Source organism: Leptonychotes weddellii, chromosome 1 (genome assembly GCF_054177405.1).
Source record: "Leptonychotes weddellii isolate Sample4059 chromosome 1, ASM5417740v2, whole genome shotgun sequence".
NCBI classification, from domain to species: Eukaryota; Metazoa; Chordata; class Mammalia; order Carnivora; family Phocidae; genus Leptonychotes; species Leptonychotes weddellii.
Window position 1 is genome coordinate 20,655,410 of NC_138369.1, and position 13,633 is coordinate 20,669,042.

At 41.1% G+C, this 13,633-nt stretch overlaps 1 protein-coding gene and 1 pseudogene across 1 annotated transcript in view; one reads left to right on the plus strand and one right to left on the minus strand.

Moving 5' to 3' along the window:
* Positions 1-13,633, minus strand: part of ERC2 (ELKS/RAB6-interacting/CAST family member 2) — a 338,677-nt gene that overhangs the window by 279,505 nt on the left and 45,539 nt on the right. The window lies entirely within an intron of this gene.
* Positions 2,190-2,825, plus strand: LOC102728823 (ubiquitin-conjugating enzyme E2 L3 pseudogene; annotated as a pseudogene).

A 13,633-nucleotide genomic window follows, 5' to 3' on the forward strand; every position in this document is an offset into this window, starting at 1 on the left:
AAAAAAAAAAATAAAAAAAAATAACAGAACCCGAGTAAATATTTAAAGCCCTTATTCCTCTGCGTCTAGTGTGCCCATGTGTTCTCAACTCCAAGCCCCAGCTAGACCTTGGTTCTTATCATCAGATTTCTGGAAGAATCTAGCCCTCTTAATACCATTTGAGTCATAATATCATTTATTAAACACTCTGTGCTTTGCGTTAGGGGCTTTCCATGCTAACTCACATTGTCTTCACCAGCATGTACTGAAGCAAGAATCACTATCCCCGTGCTTATACCTGAAGAGGCATCTCCAAGAAGTTGAGTTACTTACCCAAAGTCATAATAAAGCTATAATGGGCAGACCTGGGACTTCAAAAGTCTGTACTATTAACCACTATGATTAATTGATTCTTATTTTCTTAAAACAGAGCCTCATTTACTCGAGTTGGTCTGAGTGAGGCTCTGTTCCCTATAGATGGAACAGAATATCCTTTTCAAGTGTCTAAGTATCTATCAGTGCCTGTAATTAGAGTGATGGCTTTTTAAAAAATTATGTGCAAAGCTGTATCCAAAATGTCAAATTTCAGGATATATATAGAGCAAACTGATTTTATGTCCATGTGATATAGAATATAAACTTAGTAAATGAACTTTGGTGAAAGATTTAAAGACAGGTATTAAAGCATGCACACATTAAATGTACCATGCAATGTGATACAGAAATATCAAGCCATATGAATAAATTAACAAAATTACTCCATAGACAGCTCTTCCCATGATACTTTATTCCTCTAGTAATAATGACTAACATTTACTGGACACTTACCATGGGCCAACCTTCATGCTAAACACTGTGTATATTATCTCATTTAAACCTCACTATTGGAAAAATAGTAAAATAACCCCAGTTTACAGATGTGAAAATAGAAACTCAAAGAGAGACCAAGTGGCCGATTTTTATTTTAGAGGCAAAATTTAAATGCAGGTGTATCTGCCTCTGGAAGACTTCTCCTTGACTACTTCAAGCAATCAGCACACCTCAGTCAGAGCACCTATCATATACTATGTTGTGATGGTTTATTTGAAGGTCGTCCTCCACTACAAATCCGCCTTTGAAGAATTTATGGACTCTCTTATTCAACTCTGTCTCCTCTTTGCTTAAAATAGAATAGGAATATAATATTAATACAAAGCAATTAGCTCATCTATTTTTAAAACAAAACTTAGGCCAATAATCACTCCTGCTGACTCTAGGCTATTGGGTGAATTTTGCAAGGCGCTGAATTATCACAGAAAATAAAATCAGGATCCAGAAAACTAAACTTCATTTTAGATACAAAAATCGAACTGCAGTCAGTCTCCACACAGGAGACTGCTAAGTTCTTCAGCTTCTTATTAAAAGATTGATTTGCTACAACTCTGTGCCACTCAGAGAAAAGGAAAAAAAAACTGAGCATCTCTGAAAATTTATCATAAAAATTATCTGTAAATAACAAGAAAGATGTTGAAATATTAACGCCTCCTCCATGAGCACATCAAAATGCTCCCTCAGCCACCTTCCATCTGCTTGCCCGCCTCTTCCAGTGTGAGCACAGCCACGCTCCGTTTTCAGCTTATTTGAGGTCTAAAAAGATTAAGCCAAAAATTGTTTCAGCATGCTGGAAAGTATAATCCTCACATTTCAGACACATTTGGACATCCTAATTTAAAATATGGTGGAAAAATAGCATGCTTGTGGGTTGTTCCTTGCCATATTTTAAATGCATCCCTGTAAAATTTATTTCTCTATTAAAATCATGGGCATAAACTTAACTTCTAAATGGAAGTAACAACAGCAACAACAATAATAATAGCAGCTAACACTAACATAACATTGTTCTAAGCACTTTACGGTCATTCACTTAATAATCCTGTAATGTTCCTATTACTAGCTCCATTTTACAGAGTAGAAAACTGAGGCCAAGGGGCATTCAGTGACTTGTTCAAGGTCACACGGCTGATTGTAGCAGAGCCATTGCTTGAAACCAGGGGTCTTGACTCCACATACTATGTTCTTACCCACTGCATCAATCTGCCCAGGAGGTGTTAGCCATTACCTAGCTTTAATCCTTTCCTTTCCAATATCTTTTGTCATCGTCATATTGCAGCAGATAAAAAGCTGGATTGTGAGTGTAGTGGGTTGAACAGTGGCCTCAAAAAAGATATGTCTAAGTCCTGGGAAAAGCAGCAGCACCAGATCCAAGATGGCGGCCAGCAGGAGGCTGATGAAGGAGCTTGAAGAAATCCGCAAATGTGGAATGAAAAACTTCCCTAACATCCAGGTTGATGAAGCTAATTTATTGACTTGGCAAGGGCTTATTGTTCCTGACAACCCTCCATTTGATAAGGGGGCCTTCAGAATTGAAATCAACTTTCCAGTAGAGTACCCATTTAAACCACCGAAGATCACATTTAAAACAAAGATCTATCACCCGAACATCAATGAGAGGCAGGTCTGTCTGCCAGTAATTAGTGCTGAAAACTGGAAGCCAGCAACCAAAACCGACCAAGTAATCCAGTCCCTCATAGCACTGGTGAACGACCCCCAGCCTGAGCACCCACTTCGGGCTGACCTATCTGAAGAATACTCTAAGGACCGTAAAAAATTCTGTAAGAACACTGAAGAGTTTACAAAGAAATACGGGGAGAAGCGACCTGTGGACTAAACTCTGCCGCGACCGATCCCAGCGAGTGTGAGCAGAGACCCCGAGCAACGCATTCAGACACCCCGCAAAGCAGGACCCTGTGGAAAATTGACACGTGCTGCCGCCTGGCATTTGCCTGTGGCAGTTACTAACTTTGTACAGTTTTCTTAATCAAAAGTGGTCTAGGTAACCTGTAAAGAAAGGATTAAAAATTTAAGATGTTCTAAAAAAAAAAGATATGTCTAAGTCCTTACCTCCTGAATCTGTGAATGTGACCTTATTTGGAAAAAGAGTCTTTGCAGATATAATTAAAGTTACAGATCTTGAGATGAGATCTTCCCAGATTTAGGGCAAGCCCTAAATCCAAAGACAAGTGTCCTCATAAGAGGAAGACAGACAGAGATTTGAGAAACAGAGACACGGGGGAGAAGGTAATGTGAAGTCAGAGGCAAAGATTGAGTGATGTGTCTACAAGCCAAGGAATGCCAAGGGTTCCTGGCAGCCAACAGAAGCTAAGAGAAAGGCAAGGAATGTATTCTCCCTCCAAGCCTCCAGAAGGAACCAACCCTGCACACACCTTGATTTCAGACTTCTGGTTCCCACAGCTGTGAGAGAATAAATTTCTGCTGTGAAGTTTAGCCACCTAGTTAGTGGTAATTTATTACAGCAGCCCCAGGAAGCTGATACAGTGAGTCTTGTGCCCAAAAACCCTGAATAGAAATCACATCCTACCTTTATAGTCGGGGAAACTGAGGTTCAAAATGAGGAATTCATTAACATGCTGTCAATCACACAACAGGTTTGTGGCAGAGCCAAGCCAGGCTCTAAACTACATGCTGGTCTCCCAATTCCTGGGCCAGCATCCTCTTCTTAACCCACCTCTTCCAGAGACAGAAGTATATATGCACTTTAGAACCTGACCACCTATGTTGGTGTCCTTGTTCTGCCATTTGCTAGCTGTGTACCTCTGTTTTCTCATCTGCAAAATGAGAATGGAAATGACAACTACCTCACTATGTTATTTTGGGGAACAAGTGAGTCAATATATGTGACTGGTATGCAGTAGCTCTCAATAAATATAGTTATTACTGTTATGTTATTCTAATATCTATTTAGCTATTGATAAAGGGCAAATTATAAAATCAAGAATATGGGAGTGCCTAGCGAAAAAAAAAACCTGATAGACACATTAGCAGGGTTTATCATTATGTGTAGAAATTTGTGACAAAACTTATTTCCCAATTTCTTATGAAGATGTTAGACATCAAAAGGTAATGTCCATCATCCTTGACTTACACCGCTCTGACAGTCTTCATTGGCCCCACTCCCAAAAAGGAGTGCCAATATGATTGACCAGTGACCAGGACATTGACTGGAATGTGGGTGCTAGCAAAAGGAACACAGCCATGCCCCACATCCTCTTTTCCACTTGTGCAGCCCCAAAAGAGCAAGCGGCCCCACACCTCTCATCTGCTTCCTGCTCTCCCACGGTGACCACTGCTGAAAACACAGCCTTCTTAGGCAGTTCTGCCATCCACCCAACAGTTCTGCCATCCACCCAACTTTCCAGCTAAGGGGACCAGTAAAGCAAGCAGGGCTTTCCCTGTCTGGACAGACAGGGCCCTGCCCATCTTCCTTTACCCTTTCACTTCTGGGTATCCATGTGGTAAGCACAGCAGAACCTCCTCCTCTTGCTAACCTTGATTTCCCCCTGAGCATGGTGGCTATATGGAGTCAACATGCAGCAGGCATGGCCATCTGGAGGTCTAATGGGGAGGGAATGGCAAGCTCTCTCACTAGTCAAAAAAATCCCTGCATGGAGGGATACTGAGCCCATCCTCGGGGATTAATAAAGCCATACCATGTTTCTCTTTTGACTGCTGGGCTGTAGGTATATATCCCTTTTTGGTCAGACCCTGGATAGGGGCAGAAAGAACAGTAGCATTCAGACACCAAATCCCCACCCAAACTCCTAACAACTTCATATTACCTTCTGATGGAAGTGTACAATAAGCTCAATTTTTTCAAAGAATAATAATGTTCATTATAAAGTGTACTCCAGTGTATTGAACTTCCTATTAGTCATCTGAATGATAATGCACATTTGAAGAATACCAAGAAAATGAAACACTTGGGGAAATTAAAGCCATTTCTCCCCCAAATCAAATAGCCATCAATTTTTTGTAATGGTTATCCTGTTCTAATTATAGCACTGGATCTACACACACACACACACACACACACACAAATACACACTACACCCCTTGTCATATCTATCCCAATATAAAATCCAAGCCAGCTGCTGGAATTAAGCTAAATACTATTGGAATCAACAGTGTCCTTAGGAAACATAGGGCTGGGATGCTGATTTCATCACAATTCTATCTGCCTGTACTTTTTCCAGGAAGTTCAAGAACCATGAGCAGCTGTAGAAATCCAAGTCATCAGAAAAGCAAACAAAGGCAGCTCCTCTCCTGCAAAGCAAATTCCCTAAAAGGGCCTCAGCATCTGCCTTCTTAGCATAAAGGGTGAGACCTTAATCTATGGTGAATTTTTAATACTTTTCTCTTCCTTTTTGTTCCAGTCATTTGGGAAACATGATTGATCCCTTTTACTCCAGGCCAGGCACCAGACTTCTACCATCACCCATAATCATGTTAATTGCCTTTGACTTTCAAGAATTAACCAATGCCTGACACACTTCACCCATTTCTCCTTCCCCAAATATCAAAAGGAGGTCCTTTCCCATTTCCAAGACTGGGTGGGTGGCTGATAAATTCCTACAGGCGAGGAGTATTAAGATGATGCCGCCACAGTAGGGTCAGGATTTTCATCCAAGTCTCTGAGACCCAAAGATGCTCATATCTTATTAACATCTTAAATTTGAAAATGTTCTCCATTTAACCTTCAAATTAAGAATGTATACCTGTCAACCAAGGTGTGGCCTAGAGGAACCTGGAGAGACAACGTCCCAGCTAAGGTAAGCAACGACTGTTTAGCTCCAGCTCACTGGGTTCAGGGCTACCAGACGTGCCCAGTGTTGAAAAAATTCAGAAATCCAGGTTTTACATGAAGTCTCCCAGCTTTATAATGCTGGCAACTAGTTCCCAAGGTCACACAGCCAAATTATGGCAGAGTGAGGACTAGATCCAGGCCTCCTGACTTCACCAAGCCCAAGAGGTCTTGGCTCTGTATATACTTGTGCATTTTACTTAATAGCTATTTACTAAACAATTACTATATTCAGGGATATTATTTTAATAAGTAGATGGATGCATGGAGGGACAGCCAGATATTTACTAAGGAACTAAAGAAGAAAGCAAAAGAAGAAGGAGAAGAAGGAGGAGGAAGAGGGAAAAGAAGGAGAAGGAGGAGGAGGAAAAGAAGAAAAGGAGGAGGAGGAAGGGAGGGAGAAGAGGAGGAGGAGGGGAGGGGAAGGAGGAGGAGGGGAGGAGAAGGAGGAGGAGGGGAGGAGAAGGAAGGGGAGGAGGAGGGGGCAAAGGAGGAGGAGGGGGAAGAGGAGAAGGAGAAGGAGGGGGAGGAGGAGGAGAAGAAGAAAGAAGAAGAAGAAGGAGAAGGAGAAGAATGCAAAACATAATTCCCAAGTTTACAATATACCTTTTTAAAAAACTGAGATTCATGAGGCGGCTGGGTGGCTCAGTCAGTTAAGTGTCTGCCTTCAGCTCAGGTCATGATCCCAGAGTCCCACAGTCCCAGGATCAAGCCCAGCATCGGGCTCCCTGCTCAGCAGGGAGGCTGCTTCTCCCTCCACCCCTCACCTGGCTCACACTCTCTCTCTCTCAAATAAATAAATGAAATTTTTTAAAAAAAAGACCCTGATATACAACATTTAATTCATAACTATCATTTTCCTTCCTACAATAATTTTATTTGCAATTGATGTTGAATAGGAAATAGATCACATACTCTGAAATCTAAAAGTAAGGCAAACACAGAAATTCTGTTTAAGCCAGAGCATCTTCCACTAAGAAAACCATGACTAAGGAAGCACTGTAGCTTGAATCCACAGGTAAAACCTCTTCTTGGATTATTTAAGAACAACCTCTTTACTCCTCTGCACTCTTGGGAGCACAGGGTATATTTCTGAAGCGTTTCTATCAGGATAGTAATTAGTATAGCTGAGAAATGCCATCAACAGCAAAAGTAAAATTAGCCTTTACTTGTAAAATGTCTCCTGGGACATGCTGGTGGCTGCTGTCTCCACCAAGCCAAGTATTGGGCTTGCTGTGTCATCCTACAGCAAGCAAATTGCCCCATCAGCAATGCTGAAGACGACCAACATGTCTTCCTTTGCCTATTTTTTTTTTTTTAAGATTCACCCATTTATTGGGCGCCTGGGTGGCTCAGATGGTTAAGCGTCTGCCTTCGGCTCAGGTCATGATCCCAGGGTCCTGGGATCGAGTCCCACATCGGGCTCCCTGCTCCTTGGGAGCCTGCTTCTCTCTCTCTCTCTCTCTCTCTCATGAATAAATAAATAAAATCTTTAAAAAAAAAAAATATTTAAAAAAAAAGATTCACCCATTTATTGAAAGAGAGAGAGCACAGGAGAGAGGGACAGAGGGAGAATCTCAAGCAGACTCCCCACTGAGCATGGAGCCCAACGTGGGGCTAAATCTCACAACCCTGAGATCATGAACTGAGCCAAAACCAAGAGTTGGACGCTTAAGACTGCACCACCCAGGCTCCCCTTCCTTTTCCTATTTCAACCACACCTGCCACATCCTAGCCACATGGTCCCATCAAATTGCACACACGACTCTTCTGCCACCGGGGTACTCCTAATTTCCCTGAAAATTTAGCTTAAACCTGTGGCATGTGTTAGCCAACATGAGCCTTTGAGACAATTTTATTCAATATAGTGCTGCAACAGGGAAAACTGGGACTCAGGGATAGGAGGTGATTTGGCCAACATCTCATCCTGTTTTGCATCAAAGTGAAATCTAAGTTAATTCCTAGTCTGGAGCATTCTCTTTTCACTAAACCAAGCAATCTCCTTAGGTTTAACCTTCTTTTACTCCATACCTATTGTCTCTTTATCTGGACCTTTCCTGACCAGCTCTTCCCTGGGTTTGAGGAAACCTTGCCACCTACTCACAGCTGAACTCCTCTTCTCCCTCCCCTTTCAGACTTTGTTTCACCAATAACCCTTCTTCTACTGGCCCATTTCCTGCATGGTAAGAATATGGTCAAATGTGTCACATATTAGTGAGAGGAGATTCCCCAAACTCTGCATCCCTCCAGTTACCATTTTCAAAGCCAAGCTACCTGCAGAAAGAATATAAAAAATCAACATTACCACTTCTAACCCACTGCAGCCCAATATCTACTCTCACCACCTCCATAATGTTCTAGCAGAGGCCACAAGACAGCCAATTCCACCAAACCCACATCCCTACTTAGCATCACCACTTGGATGAATGAGGCTTTGCAACAAAACATGATCAAGAACAAACTCCTGATCTCCCCGCATACTAAGCCTGTTTGGCCTCAGCCTTCCCCAGTGGCTCAAGCCCAAAACTTGACTCCTTTTGCTTCCCCCACAAGAATGGAAGCTCCATACAGGCAGGAAATTTTGTCTATTACTATACTCTCAGCACCTAGCCCAGCACATGGTAGAAGTTTCATATTTGTTGACTTGATCCATTTCGGCCATTCAGTCATCATCTTGCTTGACCCTCTTGGGGGACACCAGTGACACGTCTAGTGGAAAATGGGTAAACACATCTAAGCCAATGGAGAGATTTGGGTTAGAGAACTTTGTTTGAGAGACCATTCCTTTGGTACGAACTGTTAAAGTGTCACTGTAAGAGTTTTAGTTGGGGAGAGATTATGTAGCAGATTGATTCAGTAGACAAAGATTAGCAAAACAGGCCAAAGTTTACAAAAATCAATTAATCAAACACCTCCTATGAGTCCTCAGGCTTCTAGCTGGTTGGATTAATGTGTGGAATTATCTAGACCTGGAAGCCATGTGACCTTTTCTGGGCAACTTGAGAGTCTGCCTTTTCAGAGGATTCAGACAACAGCTTTTACTGGGAAGTCATCCTCATCTTTTTTCTCTATTACTCCCTATAGTGATACAAAAATTTACAGTTTCCATCTCATGCTGCAGAAAATATTTCAATTCAGCCTACCAGAAAAATGTAATGTGATTCTTCCTTTTTTTCTTTTTTTTTAAGCATGAGAAAAGTCTGGCTATGGCCCAAAATTTTCCTGAGCAGCCATCTGCAACACAACATGAACTGGCTTGGATTCAGCTAAAAGGGTCAATACCTTGGTCAAGAAAACTCTCCTAGCCACCCCTTAGAACAGGACAACAACAACAACAAAACTGTTTCCAAAATTGTGGTATGGTATTTCCTTGGCATATAACAATACTTACACATCCAACAATGACATTTTGGAGATGGCATCTCTCTCTCTCTCTCTCTCTCACACACACACACACACACACACACACACACATACACATTAATAATAGAAAAGGGATGTCAAAGAATCAAGCCAAGGAAAATTAAGCTCTTCGCAACCCAACAGATCCATAGCTTCTGCTGGGTTCATAAGCACCCTTCCCTTTTGACCTTTAGCATATCGACAGAGGAGCTCTTAAAGTCATCCTTCTGCTGTACCATGGCAGAGGACGTCACAGAGCCAGGAACATATAGGAAAAATCATAGAAACAAAATAGTTTGTCCCAACATATGCCTCTGTACCTATTATGCACCATAATAACATCTCTTAATTCAGAAAAAATAAAAAAGTGATCTCTAAGGGCCAAATTCTCCTTCTCCTCTTTAGATAGAAGCGCAATACTTGGGCCACTACTTTTGCCCTACCTCCATATCTATGCTTTATGAAATAAATCTCTAGTCATCTAGTTTCTCTTGGCCATTCCTTTCATTGAGAACTTGGACCCCCTATGACCGACCCCTGCTCCCACCTACCATTTTAAATAGTTGTCCATCCTCAGGGACTATCTCTAATGCCACCTTCCCTATATAAAGTCTTCCTTCATCTCTTCCTTCTCTGGGCTCCTAAATCCATTTAATTGTATCTTTTAATGGCAGGGACAAATTTCTTCCTTTTTTTATGGGCCTTTTTTTACAGGTTTTTATGAGACAGCATTTTCTCTGCTAGACTAGGTTCTCATGGCAGGAGCTGGGATCTCCTCATTTTTGTAACCATAAAGCTTCTAAACAGAGATCCCTGAATATTCATGGCTCTATCAGTCAAGATGCATTGGGCTATCAGTAACAAAGCCTGAACTCAAATTGGCTTATACAAATTGCAGGAAAATCGGAGATGGGGCAATCTTCAGGTATGGCTCTGATTCCATTTCTCTGCCATTCTTTTAGCACTCTACTTCCCCATGTGATACCTTTGTTCTCAGACTGGTTTCCCTCATGGTTATCATCATCTATTATTTGGATATTTACTCATGTTGGCATGGTGCTAAATATTTTTTACATGAACTCCCTCATTTAATCCAATTAAACTTAAGTCCTATTAAATTTACTCCACTAGCAGTAAATTTACCCCTAAAGCAGGTACTATTATTACACTTATTTCAAAAGTGGGGAAACAGTTTCATAAAGATAAAGTTGCCTGAAGTCCCACAGTTGGAAATGGAACCCAAGTAATCCACCTCCAAAGCTGGTACTCTCAACCACTGTCAAAGACAATCAAGCAAGACCCAAGAAGGCAGGCCCCACTAAGGCCACATTACCAGTCTGCTCACAGAAACTCTAATCAGACAGCATATCAGATACAAAGGGTAAAACTGGGGCTGCCAGATTACGATATAAGCATCATTTAGGAATGTCACTCCATATCCTACAGTAAGGGCAGGAAACACCTAATAGGTATGAAGAAGGTGGTCAAGACTGGTACCAAGTTGAGACTTACTGAAGTTCATCAGAAAAACTAGATGAGATTTGGAAAGGCAATGACTTTCTCATTGTAAAGCCCAGTGCCTTAGGCCTCCGAGTTGTGTAATGCAGAGTCCACACCTATCCTAAGATCACCTTGTGTACACACAGCTGACCACTCCATACTACAATCAGGGCTGACTAACTGGAGACCAAATTTGGAGTTAGTCTGGCTGGGCTCAACTCCAGCTCTTCCACTTACTAACTGTAACCTTGGACAAGTTATCTCTCTTTTAGCCCTGCCTTACTCACAAATGAAATAGTGATATTTTTTTAACAATTTTATTTATTTATTTGTCAGAGAGACAGAGAGACAGAGAGAGAGAGCACAAGCAGGGGGAGTGGCAGGCTCCTGCTGAGCAAGGAGCCCAATGCAGGACTCGATCCCAGGACCCTAGTATCATGACCTGAACCAAAGGCAGACGCTTAACCAACTAAGCCACCCAGGCATCCCGAAATAGTGATATTATTAACAGTACCTACTTCACAGGGTCATCATGAGGATTAAATGAGATACCATATGTGAGCCCATCAGCACAGTGTTTGAAATATCATTATTTCATTTAGGGTATACGTAGGAAGTGCTTTACGAGCTATACTGATCATTTTTATTCTTATCAAGGGAACATATTGTAGTCAGGTGGGTGTGCTAGATGGGAAAGTGATTCACAGACTCACATGCTTGCCTGGGAAAGGCAGGAGCGCAGACTTTCTCCAACTCCTCCTCCCCAACCCCTTCCAGAAGCCCTACACTATCTAGGTGTTGGAAAGATGCTGTGCCCACTCTCCTGGACTCTAGCTAGGCTTCTACAGAAGAGAGAAAGCTCATATCAAGGGCTCTTCTCAGAAAGAGAATTGAGCAAGAAGTTCTTCCTTCCCAAATTTCATGCTCACGTAAAGTTCCAAGGTAGAGTAAACTATCAAGGTACATCACTGCTATTCCTTAGTTATGCTCTACATAGAAAAAAAAATGGGTCTCTAATGATTTTCACAAGATAGTAAGGGTGTCTTACACTTTATAGTCTTCTTCAGCCCTTAGTCTGTTACTGGGAACACAGTAGGTACCCAATTACCCTTACTTGGTAACTTCCAAAACTCTTTTTTTCCTTGCACTATCACAAATGCCTACAGCATAACTTAGTTTGCAGTGTTCAATTTTACTTGTAATCACACAAAAAAAAAGTGAAATAGAATTATCTGCAGTGAACTGGAAATTTGGGCACCCCAAGACAAACATAATGAACCAAAAGTCCTTAATGAAAATGTAAACATATACTTCAATATGACACCCAACACCAGGCAAACTCTTCCAGCATAACTTATTCCTGAGTGTGGACTAAAATCTATCACCTCTAAGATATTGTACTTGAATATGTTTAGTGAATGTGGTGCTGTCCATCTATCAGTTTCCACCCTACCAATGTACACACCCTTTAACTATCATCAAAATCCTGGCACATGTCCCCTACTTCTCAGCAAAAATTGAAGAGCAGTGAGCTGAAGACATGTCTCACATTACCAAGAGCTCATTCATTTCATTAACTACCAGGAACTACTTACTCCTAATACATGTGCAATATGTAATATTAAGTGGCAATATCTAGACAGAGGTTTTACCTAAATATCCTCAGATGCCCTTGGGTTATAGTGGGGATAAGGAAGTGAAATGCTGTGCACAATTCAGGTTATACACATTTTTCTACAGAAGATGTAAAAGTTTTCATTGGCTTCTAAAAGGGTACGTGGCTCCCCAAAGTTAAAAACCACAAACAGAAGTTTAAAAAATTTGAGAAAGTAAACTTTATTATTTGCGACATTTCTAAATTTGAGCAATTTCTAAATTTGGTCATCATGTGCACTGTCCAACTCTCCATCTCATATATTTACTTATTTCTCTGGTTCCAAAATTCCTTGGGAACTTTTATATTACTTCATATGGATATTTCAGAAATCTCACCCAAGGGACGAATCAGTGAATTTTAATTTTTTTTCAACTCCTTTTTAGATAATATATGCTCAGGAGACAATACTTTTTAGAACTCAAGCTAACTGTTGTAACTTAAAATAGAAGATGCCAGATTATAACACGCCTAGTTCTAAAAGTTTATAACTGGCATCATAGTCTCATCCACTTTGGAGACCCAATTCTCCAATAAGACTAAAGGAGTTTATGAAAAGTGGAGAATTTTAAGACTAAAGGAGTTTATGAAAAGTGGAGAATTTTTTAAAGTTCCATAAAGGATGTGATCTGACATTATATAAAGAAACTACATGGGTCCACTAAGATAAGACAGCATGAATTGATCCTGGTGTCAGTTAATACCACTTCTAGAATTTCTCCAATGGGCATAATCAGAGGTAGGGACTGACAATGTGGGTGTGAAGGTCAGGAGATCCCAAAAGGCTACTGACGTTGCTGTTGAAACAGCTGTCTACAGATAGAGGTGACAGTAGTTAACTCTCTTTGGTTGTGGTCTTCTTAAAAACTGAAATAAGGTAAGCTCCCATTTATGTGTTGCACAAAGGTATTTCCCAGTAAGGGCTGTCCTTTCTTCCTTACCACCTGATCCTCATGCTTCCTCCTTAGAGAATCTCCCATCATGCCCCTTTCTCAGAAAGAGGTTTTCCATAGCTCTGCTGAGAGAAAGACTGTGGTTCTCATGACTCTCTTGGGCACAGCTGATTGGACCTAGCACAAACAAGCTGGGCCAATCAGATTTTTGGTTGTCTGAATTTGAAATTGAAACCAAGCAACTCTAGGCAGTATCTATTAAGCACCTGAATGGAGAAGATGCTTTCCTTGAGTGGCCACTTTTTCATAAGCAGCATATGAAAACAGATATCAAGAAAGAAAGTAAGAGAGACATGAGATAAAAATAAGAGCAACTGACTTTGTCCTTTTATTCCTGATTATTTTACAACTAACTTTATTCCAACCTCCCAGGACACCTGGCTGCCCTATCTACACTCAGGGTCTGAAAAGAACTCTTGTATGTTCCTAGTAAATGCCTTTCTTTTC